The 13,239-nt window shown below is 47.1% G+C and overlaps 1 long non-coding RNA gene across 1 annotated transcript; it reads left to right on the top strand.

Annotated features, from left to right (window-relative positions):
* The first annotated feature begins 3,606 nt into the window (after nucleotides 1-3,606).
* LOC124249605 (uncharacterized) lies at nucleotides 3,607-8,550 on the top strand. The gene is made up of 3 exons (XR_006891429.1): nucleotides 3,607-3,697; nucleotides 4,564-4,681; nucleotides 7,832-8,550. It is a non-coding gene; the product is annotated as an uncharacterized LOC124249605 (long non-coding RNA).
* The last annotated feature ends 4,689 nt before the right edge of the window (nucleotides 8,551-13,239 follow it).

The following is a 13,239-nucleotide window of genomic DNA, read 5'->3' as shown; positions in this document are numbered from 1 at the left end:
CCATCACCTCTAATGGGGATAGGTTTTGCTGTCTCTCTTTGAGGATAATTATGGCTTTTTATATAATCATGTTTCATTTGTTCTTTTGGATGCCAAAATCATCAAATTTGGTCACAGATTTTGTCAGAGCAAAATACCTACCTAACGGTTGTCAGAGCCCCAAATGTGAAATTTTCAAAAGAGAACCCTCTCATTGGGGATTTAAAGATAGTGAGGGCTTACCATTTCTGTAGGTTTTTTGTGGCTTGGATTAACGTGGAATTCACATGGGGGATGAACATATCCATCCGCCCTGAGAGGCAAGGCTGGCTTCATGGGTTGTCAATCTGTGCAGTCACCATCACTTGAAAGGCCTGTGCTAGTTATCCTCTGCTTTTGCCATCTTAAAATTCCTTTTTTTTTTTTTAAATTGAGTTCATAATAGTTTATGTCATTGTGAAATTTCAGTTGTACATATATCTTGTCTGCCACCACACAAGTGCTCCCCTTACCCCCTGTGCCCACCTCCCACGCCCCTTTGAAATTCTTAATGAGTTTTGAACAAGGAGCCCTGCTTTTTCATTTTACATTGAGTCCTGCAATTGATGTAGCTGGGTCTGCCCCTGGGAGTGACCATATGGTCATAGGCTCCCTTTGGAAAAAGAAAGGTATGATGCCATCAGGAGATGCCATATGTCCTGTAGTCACCAGAGGTAGCACCATCGCAGGGTAACCTGGGGGGCTGTGAATGCAGGCATGTAGGAGTTTGGCTTTTTCTACCCTATTTGTGCTCATAGATCTCTAACTGCCTTCCGTCCCACTCTGCAACCCCAGCTTACAGAGGGAATGTTTTCCAACTCTGCTGTACTTCAGAGATTCAAATTTTTTGTCTCTACAATCTAAGGTGGGGGAGGCGGGCAGGGATCACAGCTAATTGGCTCAAATGTGGAAAGCATTACATAGACATAATAAAGTCCACACTGAATGTGGTCTTAGGAAAATAATCAAGAGATGGGATTGGAAGTGTGTATGCATTATGGTGACAGGGAAGAAAGCATCTGACTTCTTATCTTCCAAGAGGGAAGACCTTAGATAATGCCTGAAAGTGGAAAATCAGTAAGTAGCCTCTAAGCATGTTTGTCACAGATGACTTTGGTTCTCTCCTGAGGAGTTGCTGCTGTTTGGGGCAGATCTCAGTTTAGCCCAAACAGAAGCCAGGACCTTCCTGTGATCACTCTGAACAGAACACACAAAGACACAGGGCTTATCATGACCAAGGCCAGTTTTGTCACAAATCCAAGAAAGAGAACATCTAACAGGAGGGAGCCAGAACTGCTTTTGCTTACAGTGTGAATATCAGGAATAGAATAATAGTTTCATTTTTCTGGCTGCAGTGGGCAGTGTGACAAGTGGAAATCTCCTTGGGGTTGTAGGTTATTCACATCAAACAATATGCCCCCTCCAGGCAAGCCTTACACATCTGATTAAGATTCATGCAAGATGACCAAAGTTGTTGGGTCTTTCTCCGTATGACATATGGGGACTGACATGTTTTCTATATTTTTTTGACATCAGGAGCATGGAATCACAAAATCATAACTTTGCTCATAATCCAACATCATCACCAGTTCATAAATGGCCTTTCTTTCAAAAATTATTAGAACCAGGGTCTAGTTATAGCTTCCAGAAAGAACCACAAGGTCAGGATTGGAAATCTGGCTCATAAGGAGGCTCTGTCTTGGATGAACAAGCAAGGAAATCAGGACACTGTCACCACATTGGTTTCAGACAACAGCACCTCTGCTACCACTTGCACCAGCAAATTCTTCCCACTCTCAGCCACTTGGCACCCAACTCCTGCATGGTCCTGCGTGCCAAGAGAAGCACAACATTCTTCTCACAGGAACCACTTCCCTCTTCCACAATGTGAATCTGCTGTCAGAAATCCTGGGAACTGCTGTCTTCAGCTTCTGTCTTTCACATTTTTCCCAAGGGGGTTGGAAGACACTAAGTTGATCCAGCATATCAATCCTAGACCTCATGGGACACATCTAATGTAACATGTCCACAACCAAGACCTTTATTCCCTCCACCTCCCAAACGGATTCTCCCAGAGTTTTCCTCTTCTCAGTCAAGATCAACTCTATCCTTCTTGGAGCTCAGGTTGGAAATCTTGGTGGTATTTTTGATGCTTCTCTTGCTCTTGCAGTAATGTCTAATCCATCAGCAAACCCTGAAATCTGTCTACCAGGTTCTTTCCTTTATCAAGCCTACATTCTCTCGTTGATTTGGCCAAGCATTCTTGGTTTTCCCAAATTCTCCCCCTAATTGTTCCTCAAGGAGTTATTTTTCTCTCAAAATCTCTACTGTCTGGTCTCTTAATTTCCCTCAAATCTTTCGGTTGTTAGTTTTATACAATTATCTCCAGAGTATTCCTCAAGAACCCATTTCTTTCCCCCAAATATATTTTTTTCTCAAAACCACCCTTAACTAAACTCTTAAAGCCCCCAAACTCTTTGTTCAATTTCCCCTGCAAGTTTTCTCTTAGCCATCCCCAATTTCTTTTTGCTTTAACCAAATTCTTACAACAATTTTGCCCCAATCTTTATTTCTCCTCAAAATTCCTCTTTTGCTCCCAACCTCTTACTTTAATTTTCCCTAAATCCATTCCTTGATTTTACCCAATTCTTCCTAAATTCTCTCCATGAATATCACAAATTCTCCCTTAATTTTCCCCAGTTCCTCCCTTGGAACTCCCAAATTCACAGCTTGGTTCCTGCTCCACCATCCTCCATCATCCCTTTGAGTTTCCATTAATACGCCTAACTCTCCCACGAGTTTCCCTCACCCGTGTCCTTCGGTCTCCTCCCTCGGACCTGAAAGCCCAGTTTCTCCGCAATCCCACAAACACTCTTCCCTTGCCGGTTCCACTCGCCCGCCCAAGGACTCCCTGCGCCCCAAGTCAACACCTTTCCTCTGATTGGCTGGGAGGCCGTCTTTGGAACGCAGTCCCTGCTTCCCCATTGGTTCCTCTCTGCCAAGTCCCCGCCCCACTCCTCTCTCTCTCTCTCTCTCTCTCTCTCTCTCTCTCTCTCGAATTTAGCGACCGGCACCGCTACTTCTCGGCCCCCAAGGGCCACACGTCTACACTCCCAGCGTGAGGCCCACCGGAAGTTATCTTGCTCCCTCTTGCTTCCTGCTCCCTGGGCGCCATGAGAAGCTCTGACAGCAGAGGCAGCAGAGCGGACTTCAGTTTTGGGGACCCTGTGAACTCCGGTCACCTGCCGCCCCGGGCGCCGCCATCTTGCTAGGATTATGTAACCGGAAGGGGCTGGTCTTCTTCCACCTGCCCAGTTCAGGCTGTGACTTCTTTTCTTATGGCCACGCCCCCTCCCGCTTTCCAAGCCTCTCCTTAAAGGCGCCCGCACTTTTTATTCTTACGGATTGCTGGGAGCGCCCTCTCAATAGGCTTTAAAATAGGGCTTCGCAGCCTTTCCTTGGGACATGGTGGGCGGTACTTCCTGTTAGAGGATCTTCCTTCCCTCTGAGTGTTCACAGTCCCCCTGAGTTTCCCTGTTGCTTCAGCTCTCCCGTCTCCCTGCTTAAAATGGGGAGGGAGGTGACTTTGAATCTGACTGCGTCATTCTCTAAGCCAGGGTGAGGGAAGGGAAAGATGGAGGGCGTTGGAGAAGTTAAGACTTCAGGATAAGAGACAGAGGTGAGATCTCAAGACTAGTAATGTGATTTCAATTTGGAGTTCAAGTCTATATCTCACTGTGAAGTTTCAATGTGAAGTCTTCTGGATAGGATTATTCATTCGTTCATTCTGATGCGGGGTCGGTGAGCCGAGGAGTCGAAAGAAAGATTTCTTAGACTCTTAAGATCTGGCAGTAGTGCTCTTTTATTTAGAGAATAGTGTAGCATGGGGACAGGACCCATGGACAGTCAGAGCTTCTGCTGCTTGGGGACAGGACCCATGGGCAGTCAGAGATGCTGCTGGCCTGGGGAGCTGCTGCTGCTGCTGCCGCCGCTGGCATGGGGACAGGACCCATGGGCAGTCAGAGCTGCTGAGTGGGGACAGGACCCACGGGCAGGAGGAGCCGCTGCTGCTGCTGCTTCTGCTGCAAAGTTGGGTGGAGAGTAAGGTTAAATTTAAGGCATAGGTATGTGAGTTATCTCTTTACAAGACAAAAAAAAAAAAAAGTTAAAATGGTACCAGTGCCGGTAGGGTCCAGCCATTGGGCGGTCCCACAACTTTTAGATAAGAATCAAACCGGATTGGGTAAATGGCAGAAGTCACCGCTTAAATATTATCCTCAGCCAAAGACAAAAGAGGATGGGGGGGGGGGTCAGTTACATGAGGTTGCCAGACAGTAAACAACTTAAGTCCTTGCCTTCCCCATTAAGAGTTTCCAGAGATAAGGCCATCCCCCCTTCCTCCTGGGGCAGAGAGGGAGGCATGGAGATTTCCTTCACAAATGCAACTGTCTCTGATCAAAGGGCAAGCAAACTCTGCTCCTCGGAGCCTGCTTCTCATCTGCAGTTTTAAAATTAACCAGCCTAAAATCCTCATCAATTCCACAGGTATTTACTGAGCACCTACCACATGGGAGGAGCTTCTGGGTGCTGAAGTTACCATGGTGAACAGGACAGACCAAGTCCCTCTCTGAGGAAATCAACATTCTAAGCAGGGAGAGGATGGGTAAGAAACAAATGAATAAGCAAGATAATTTCAGATAGTGTTTGATAAGAGGCAAATAAAAACAGGCAATATAATAGGGAGTGACTAGGCGGCAAGGTTATCAACAAAGGCTCTCTGAAGAGGTGCCGTTTAAGTGGAGGTGAAGGTAAGAGGGAGACAGCCATTCAAAGATCTGGGGGAAAAGTGATCCAGGCAGAGGTAACAGCCAGTGCAAAGGCCCAGAGGTGGGAACCAGCTTGCAGAGAGAGGTAGGAGACTGGGTCAGAGCAGTGGGCAGGAAGCTGACTGTGCTTTATTCCACTCACAGGGGCGTGTCATGATCTGATTGACGTTTTCTAAAGATCATCTCTGCCAGGTGGAGAACAGATCTTGGAGGGGAAGGGTGGAAGCAGGGCTGTAGCAAAGAGGCTACTGAAATAGTCTAGACAAGAGCTGAATGGGGACAGGAGCAGGGACGGGGTGATGGAAATGGTGAGAAGTGCTCAGATTATGAGTCTATTTTGAAGAGCATGCCAATAGCTCGAGAAACTAAAAGGATAGTCATGCCACTTATGGAGCTGGGGAAACTGGGAATGGAGCACGTTTGGAAGAGTAGGGGTAGGTAGGGGTACCCAAAATATCCACATCCTGATCCCTGTGAATATATTACTTATGTGGTAAAAGGTAGATGTGATTAAGTGAAGAACCTTGAGATGGGAAAGTTACCCTGGATAATCGGGATGGGCCCAACGTAATGACAAGGGTCCTCTTAGATGGAGGCAGGAGGGTCAGTCAGTAGGAGACGTGATGAGAGGTGCAAGAGGTTGGAGTGATGCAAGGAAGGGGCTGTGAGCCAAGGAGTGCGGGTGGCCTGCAGAAGCTGAGAAAGGCTAGGAAATGGGTTCTACCCTAGAGCCTCTAGAACCCAATCCTTTGGACCCACTTTAGACTTCTGACCTCTAGAACTGTAAGAGAATAACTTTGTGTTGTTTTAAGCCACTAAGTTTGTGACAATTTGTTACAGGAGCAGTGGGAAACTAATACAGTGTTGTAAGTCCCAACTCAGAGTTCTGTTTTGAGTATATTCACCTTGAGATGCCTGAGACATCCAGGTGGAGATGCCGAGTAGGGGTCTGGATCTCAGGAGGGAGGTCAAGGCTGGAGTCATAGACTTGGGAGCCATTGACATGTAGATGTAATTTGAACACCCTGAGCCTGAAAGACAGATTCTAGCAGAATGAGGCCCACAGTGTGTCCCAACCTTTCCCACAGCCGGGCCAATGCTGATAGTGATAATATCTGTGGGCAAGTGTGTGGTTGGCAGAATTGGCTGTTGGCAGTCTGCCTGCTGAGGCACCCCAGCTGAGGGACCATCCTCTTGGAAGCCACCATTGGCTGCTCAGGCACACTGGTTGGGAGGCCCTGGGATGGCCCAAGTGGAAAAGACAGGCAGGGACAAAGCCAGGGGTAAACTAGGGGCCAAATGAAGAGGAAGGCAGCGGAGAAGGCCAGGGAGGAGCAGTGGGAGTGACCGAGGAGAGGATGGGAAGAGATGAGGTCAGGCATCAGCAGACATCAGCACCCAGGAGTGGTCAGGCCTGAGAAGAGGCAGGGAGGGGTGGAGTTTGACCTCCACCTGAGGGGCTGTGGTCAGACCCTTGTGTGCAGAGTGGAGGTTATACTTCTATAGGAAAAGAGAAACACATGAGGCTGCTATTTCTCACAGAATGGACTTTGCGATGCTGTTCCCGCCTCCTCCCTGCCCTGCCCTTTCCTCCCTCCACCCTCTAGCTCCCCAGGGTACTGGGTAATGCTGGACCTGGCTAGTTTCTGCTCTTGGTTGCCACCGCTCAGAGACTATGGAGCTAAGGCAGGCGAGACTGCTGCCCCAGGGGCTGAGCCCACCTTCCCTGGCCTTGAAAGGATCCTTCTAGCAGGGAGGGCTGGGCAGACCCTAATGACCCTGGTAGTAGATGCTGAAGGTGACATGGAGAGCCTGCTGTGTATCTGGGAGGAGCTGGTGAGTGAGGGGTTTGGAGGGGCAAGAGATGAGGGGTGGGGAGAGAAAGAATGGATGAATGCATCAGAATGAGTGGAAATGGAAAGGGCCAGAGATTGAAAGACAGAAATTGAGAGACAGGAATAGAGAAATAGAGGGAGAGACAGATACAGAGAAAGAGATGGAGACAGAGACATAGAAAGAGCCGAAGACTGAGAGACAGGAATAGAGAGGGACAGAGACAGAGAGACCCAGAAAGAGAGAGAGAGAGAGATGGAAAGCAGAGATTGAGAGCAGCAGCAGAGACGGAGACTCAGATTAAATCTGAGAGACAGAGAGAGGTGGAGACAATCAAAGGCAGGAGCAGAGAAATAGAGACAGACAAAGAGACAGGGATATGGAAAGAAAGAGACAGAGACAGACAAGTGGAGACAGACAGATAATAAGAGGAGACATCATAAGAGAAACAAAGGGACTAAGACTCAGAGACACAGAGAGAGAGGTAGAGACAGTGAGGGACAATGAAATGGAGAGACAAAGACAGACAGAGACAGAGATCAAGAGACACTGGGAGAAGGAGGATGGCACTTATGGTCCAGGGACGCAGTGGGGACCCCACCCGGGTCCTCTGGATTGTTAAAGAAAAAATATTTATGACACCTTTAAAGATGGTAAGGTGATAGGTGTAGGGACCACAGCGATGGGATTTTGCAGTAGAAGAGAGAGAGAATGGGCTCAGCTCTAAATACAGCATGGGCAAGTGGGGATTTGTAGCCAAGGAGCAGGGTGGGGTCAGTGGATGGAAAATTCCTAAGAGGACACATCAGGGGTAAGGGGGGATTCTGGTAAAATGACCTAATGGGATTCTTGCTGGAGGCAGGCCAGGGTGATCAGACTTCAACTGGGGGATGGTGGAGGGTGAGGAACCTGAGCAGATTTGGAGGGTGATCAGATGGGGAGGATGGGGGGGTTTCATGCTAGAACTGAATTTTACAAGGAAGTGTGCAGTGGGCCTAGGAGAAGGTTCAGGAGCCTGACTCAAGTTTGGTCAAGCAAAGAATCTTTGTCAGGACTTCAGCCAGGACCTGCTCTCATCCTGGTTCCAGAAGGGGGCACACTAACCCCTTGTCCTCTGTAGTGGGATGCCTATGACTCCCCCTCCCCACCTGCAGGGGAATCTCTGCCAAGTGGACATCTGGCTGCTGGGCCAGCTGTGCAGCCTGGGGCTGGAGATGGGGGCACTGCAGGAGGAAGTGGTTGCCTTCCTGGAAGAAGAGGAGAAAGAGCATCGAGGAAGAGGAGGAGGCCGAAGAGCCCAAAGGAAAGCAGGAGGAAGGACACATGGGGATCTCCTACCTTGGTCTTTCCCACTGCCTCCTCAAGTTTGAGATGACTATCTGAGGCTCTGCCAGCGTGCTTCTAATTGAGACGGGAATGAGATGCAAATTTATGCAAAGAAGAGGGGATGTGCAGGTCAAATCAAGTGAAATGTTGATTTGGAGCCCACATGTGTTCCTTGAACAAGTACTTTCTCTGAAGATGTCTGAGATGAGACTGAGGGGTTGGCCTGTGAGCTGTGGGCATGTTTGTGGGTGATCAGGGAGGTTTGTAGAGAAACTCTAGGTGTATTTGCAGAGGAGCCGCAGGTGTGTTGCAGAGGAGACGTGGGTCTCTGCAAATATGGTGGAGATGTGGGCAGAGGCTGTTGTGCACCTGAGACGTGGCTAGCCCTATTGAGATGCTCCGTATGTGTGACATATACACCAAATTTCAAAGGCTTGGTATGATAAAGAGATTATCAAACATTTCAACAATCTTAAAAATTAATAACATATTGAAATGATAAATATTTTGACTATATCGGGATAAATAAAAATATTACTAAAATGCATTTCACCTGTTTACTTTTTAAAATTTTTACTGTGGTAAAACATATATAAGAAAAATCACCATTTTAACCATCTTTAAATGTCAAGTTCAGTGGTGTTGAGTAACATTCACATTGTTGTGCAACCATCGCCACCATCCTTCTCCAGCACTGTTTTCATCTTGCAAATTGAAACTGTCCCCATTAAACAACAAATCCCCATTCCCCTCCCCAGCAGCTGGCAGCCACCATTCTACTTTCTGTCTCTATGAATCGGACTGCTCCACAAACCTCATGTGATTGGGATCATATATCTGTCTTTTTGAGTCTGGCGTATTTCATTTAGCATAATGTCTTCAACGTTCATCCATGTTGCAGCATGAGTCAGAATTTCCCTCATTTTTGAAGCTGAATAATACCGTATTGCGTGTACCTAACTCGTTTTGTTTGTCCATTTATCTGACGGTGGGACAAAAGGTTTCCACCTTTGGGCTATTGTGAATGGCATTGCTATGAACAAGCGTGCAGAAATGTCTGTTCAAGTCCCTGCTTCAATTCTTTGGGTATATGCCCAGAAGTTGGATTTCTGGATCAAATGGTGATTCTATGTTTAATTTTTTGAGGAACAGCTTTACTGTTTTCCACAGCAGCTGTACCTTTCACATCCCCACCAACAATGCACAAGGGCTCCAATTTCTCTGTATCTTTTTACATTTTTAAATAACTACAAGAACATTTAAAGTTACATGTATAGCTCCCATTGTAGTTCTTTTTTTTTTCTGCTTTATCTCCATAAATGAGTCCTGTTGCATTGCTGGTGGGAATGTAAAATGATGCAGCTGCTGTGGAAAACAGGCCTGCCCTTCTGGAGCTCAGCCCAGCAGAGGGGAGAAACCCCTCACCCCACAGGGACAGCCAAGAAGACCAGGGCTGGGATGGGAGGCCCAGGAAGAGGGATCAGAGCTGGGATGGGGGAGACATGGGTGGCTGAGGGACTCAGATGAGGCAACAGGCCCAGCCTTAAAAATCAGGAAAGTGTTCTTAGAGGAGAACTGAAGGAATAAGTGCAAAAGAGCCTAGCAAGGAAAGAATGGAAAGAGTGTAACAAGGAGAAGACAGCACATGCAAATGGTCTAGTGACACGGTCCCTGCCTACTCAAAGTGTGGTCCATGGACCAGCAGTGTCAGCATTGCTGTAGCTATCCACTGCTCTGTAACAGACAACTCCAAACTCAGGTGTTTTAAAATGATGACAACATGTATTTTGCTCCTGAATCTGTGATCTGCAGGGATAGCTTGGCTCTGCTCCATGATGAGCTATTGAGCTTCGGCCAGAACCATCTGAAGGCACAATCACTCACATGTCTGCAGTTGATGCAGGCTGTTGGCTGGGGGCCTCTGGTCCTCTATTGTGTCTCCATGTGATGAGACTGGGCTTCCACACAGCATGGTGGGTGGGTTCAAAAGGCAAATGTCCCAGAGAGAGATCCAGGCAGCAGCCCTATCAACTTGTAGGACCAGGTCTCGGGAGCCATGCAGTCACTCCCCCATGTTCCGTTTGTTGAGGCAATCCCAAAGTCCCACCCAGGTTCAAGGGAAGGGAAAATGGGGGCATGCAAGATTCTGGATGCTTGTGGCACAGGAAATATTGCTGCGGTAATTTTCAGAAAACACAAACTACCACGGTATCACTTGGGAGCTTGGTACCCATGCTGATTCCCAGGTCCCACTCGAGACCTACCGAATCAGAATCTGCATCTAATCAGATTCTCAGGAGATTCCTCTGCATATTTGGTTTGAGAAGCACTGTTCTAAGTCACACATATGGCACTGTTTTGAGCCACAAGGACCATTAGTTAAGTTTAGAAAGCGCCCTCTGGCTGCTGTGTGGAGGGGTGGATTAGAGGGGTCTAAAGTGGTGTTGTGGTACAAACACCAGAGAAAAAAATAGATAAATTAGAATTCTTCACAATTTAGCACTTTTTTTCGTTAAAGCGTACTAGCAAAAGTAGAAAGATAACCCACAGAATGGGAAAACATTGGCAAAATTATATCCAATAAGGATCTAGTGTCCAGAATAAATAAAGAACTCTTCCAACTCAGCGATAAAAAGGCAAATAGTCTAATTAGAAAATGGTCAAAGGACTTGAACACAAATTTTTCCAAAGAAGATATACAAGCGACTAATAAGCACTTGAAAAGAGACTCAACATCATTAGACATTAGGCAAATGCAAATTAAAACCACAATGAGACACCACCCCACACTCAATAGATGGCTATAATCCAAAAGAAGGACAATGGAAAGTGTTGGTGAGAATGTGGAGAAACTGGAGTCCTGTTGCATTGCTGGTGGGAATGTAAAATGGTGCAGCTGCTGTGGAAAACAGGCTGGTACTTTCTCAAAAAAAAAAAAAAATGATATGATCCAGCAATTCTACTCCTAGGTATCTACCCAAGAGAATTGAAAACATGTCCACACAAAGACTTGTACACAAATGTTTATAGCAGCATTATTCAGAGTCACCAAAAAGTAGAAACAACCCAAATGTCCACAACTGAGGAATGGATAAACAAAATGTCCTGTATCCAGACAATTTAATATTATTCAGCCATAAGAAGGAATGCAGTACTGATCCATGCTACATTATGGATGAACCTTGAAAACATTATGCTAAGTGAAAGAAACCAGACAGACAAAGCCACATTGTATGATTTCATTTATATGAAATGTCCAGAGTAGGCAAATCTGTAGGGAAAGTAGATAAGTAGTTGCCTGGAGTTGGGGGGAGGTGGGAATGGGGAATGATTGCTTAATAGGTATGAGGTATTCTTTTTGACGTGATGAAAATGTTCTGGAATTAGATAGTGGTGATGGTTATACAATGTTGTAAATACACTATAAGCCGCTGAATTGTGCACTTTAAAATGGTGAATTTTATGGTTTGTGAATTGTATCTCAAAAAATAAAGTGTCGGTCAGTGGAGACACCTAAATGGGCTGAGATGGAGTTGGGCCAGGGGAGGGCTCTGGGGAGAAAAGGGGGGCCAGTTGGAAAGAGGCTCAGAAAGCAAGAGACAGGTGGTGGAGACTGCTGGACAGGGCTGTGGTGGGGAGGGGCACTGGCCTGGGGACCGGAGAGCACGAACACAGACGAGGAGCAGGTTTGTGGCAAGATCACATGTGTGGTGCTGAGGCAGCTTGACTGCATGTGTGGAAGGTGTGGGAAGGCCCATTTCATGTGCGCACACACGTAGACATGTTAATGGAAGGTGTCTTCCATCACCCCGTGGGAGCAGGGCCAGTGAATCAGAGAGGCGGCCTATCTGCCTCAGCACAGGCTGTGTGTTTGGGGGTGGTCAGGCCCCTGCTGGCCCTCCATGCCGGACACCCTGAGTCCCTGGTCCCTCAACACTGCCACCACTTCAGTCTGAGAAAATATAGAAACCTCTGGTCCGGATCATGTTAAACATTCGGGATTATTTAGGCTCATGGTCAGGGTTTGAGGGTCTCGGTCCCTAGATGTCAGAGGTCAGGGGACTGAGCACTTGGATTCCCATGGATCAGAGACCAGAAGACTGGGTTATTGGGTTCTAGTGGTCAGAGGTCGGAGACATGGGCACCTGGGTCCCTGTGGGTCAGAGGTCAAGGGACTGATGACCAGGTCCCTGTGGGCTCTGTGACTTCAGGCAAGTGACCAACTCTCCAAGCCTCAGTTTCTTCATGGGTAAGTATGGATGATTATGGAAGCTGCCTCTCGGGGCTGAGTGAAGATTCAAAGATAACTCATTGGGTGTGGTTGGCACAGTGCCCAGCAGTGAGACAGGGCTCAGAGAATGAGAGCTGGATGTCGAGGTGGACTATGAGGCTGGGAGCCTGAGCCCTTCTGTCCCAGGGCTCCACTTTTCATTCATTCCACAAACGTTTACTGGGCACTTGCTGTGTGTGAGGCACTGTTCAAATGCTGGTGATTCTGGGAAAACAATCAGAAAAGACAGCAATCACAGTAGCTAACTCTCACCAGCATGAACTGTGAGGACCCAGGCAGGAGGCTTCATATATCCCTGCAACTCAGCCCTCAGGAGGGTATCTCCTTATTGATCAGTATAATGAGCCTCACCATGGACTGTGGCGTCCCAAGATCGGCATCAGGGATAGGGGTCTAACCCGGTCTCTGAGTGCACCTCCCAGCTCTCTCTCCTCACCCTTCACAAGCACAGAACCTGGTATTGTGGCCACACCAAAGGCAGATCTGGACAGCCAGGCCCCGCCCTCATCAGCAGACGAACCTCCATTTAGTCCCCTCCCCCAGGATCCATCCCATCTCAGAGCCCTGCCAACCAGCATCTCTCCTCTCTCTGGCTCTAGGTCTGTGCTGTCCAGTATGGTAGCCACTCGCCATGTGTGATTACTGAGCCTTTGAAATGTGGCTGGTGTGAGTTGAGAGGTGCTGTAAGTGTAAAAAATGCACCAGATTTTAAAGACTAAGTATGAAAAAAGAATGGAAAAACTCATTATTTTTGTTGTTCATTACATATTGAAATGATAATGTTTTCGATACACTGGGTTAAATAAAATATACAGTTTAAATTATGTTCATCTTATTTTCATTATGGATATTAGAAAATTTAACAATATACCTGACCTGCATTATATTTTTATTGACTGCACACCTGCTGTGGTACCCTGTGTCCACCAGGTGGCGCAAATTCAG

The sequence above is a fragment of the Equus quagga genome, chromosome 13 (assembly GCF_021613505.1).
Source record: "Equus quagga isolate Etosha38 chromosome 13, UCLA_HA_Equagga_1.0, whole genome shotgun sequence".
NCBI lineage: Eukaryota > Metazoa > Chordata > Mammalia > Perissodactyla > Equidae > Equus > Equus quagga.
This window is presented reverse-complemented; position numbering and strand designations above follow the sequence as displayed.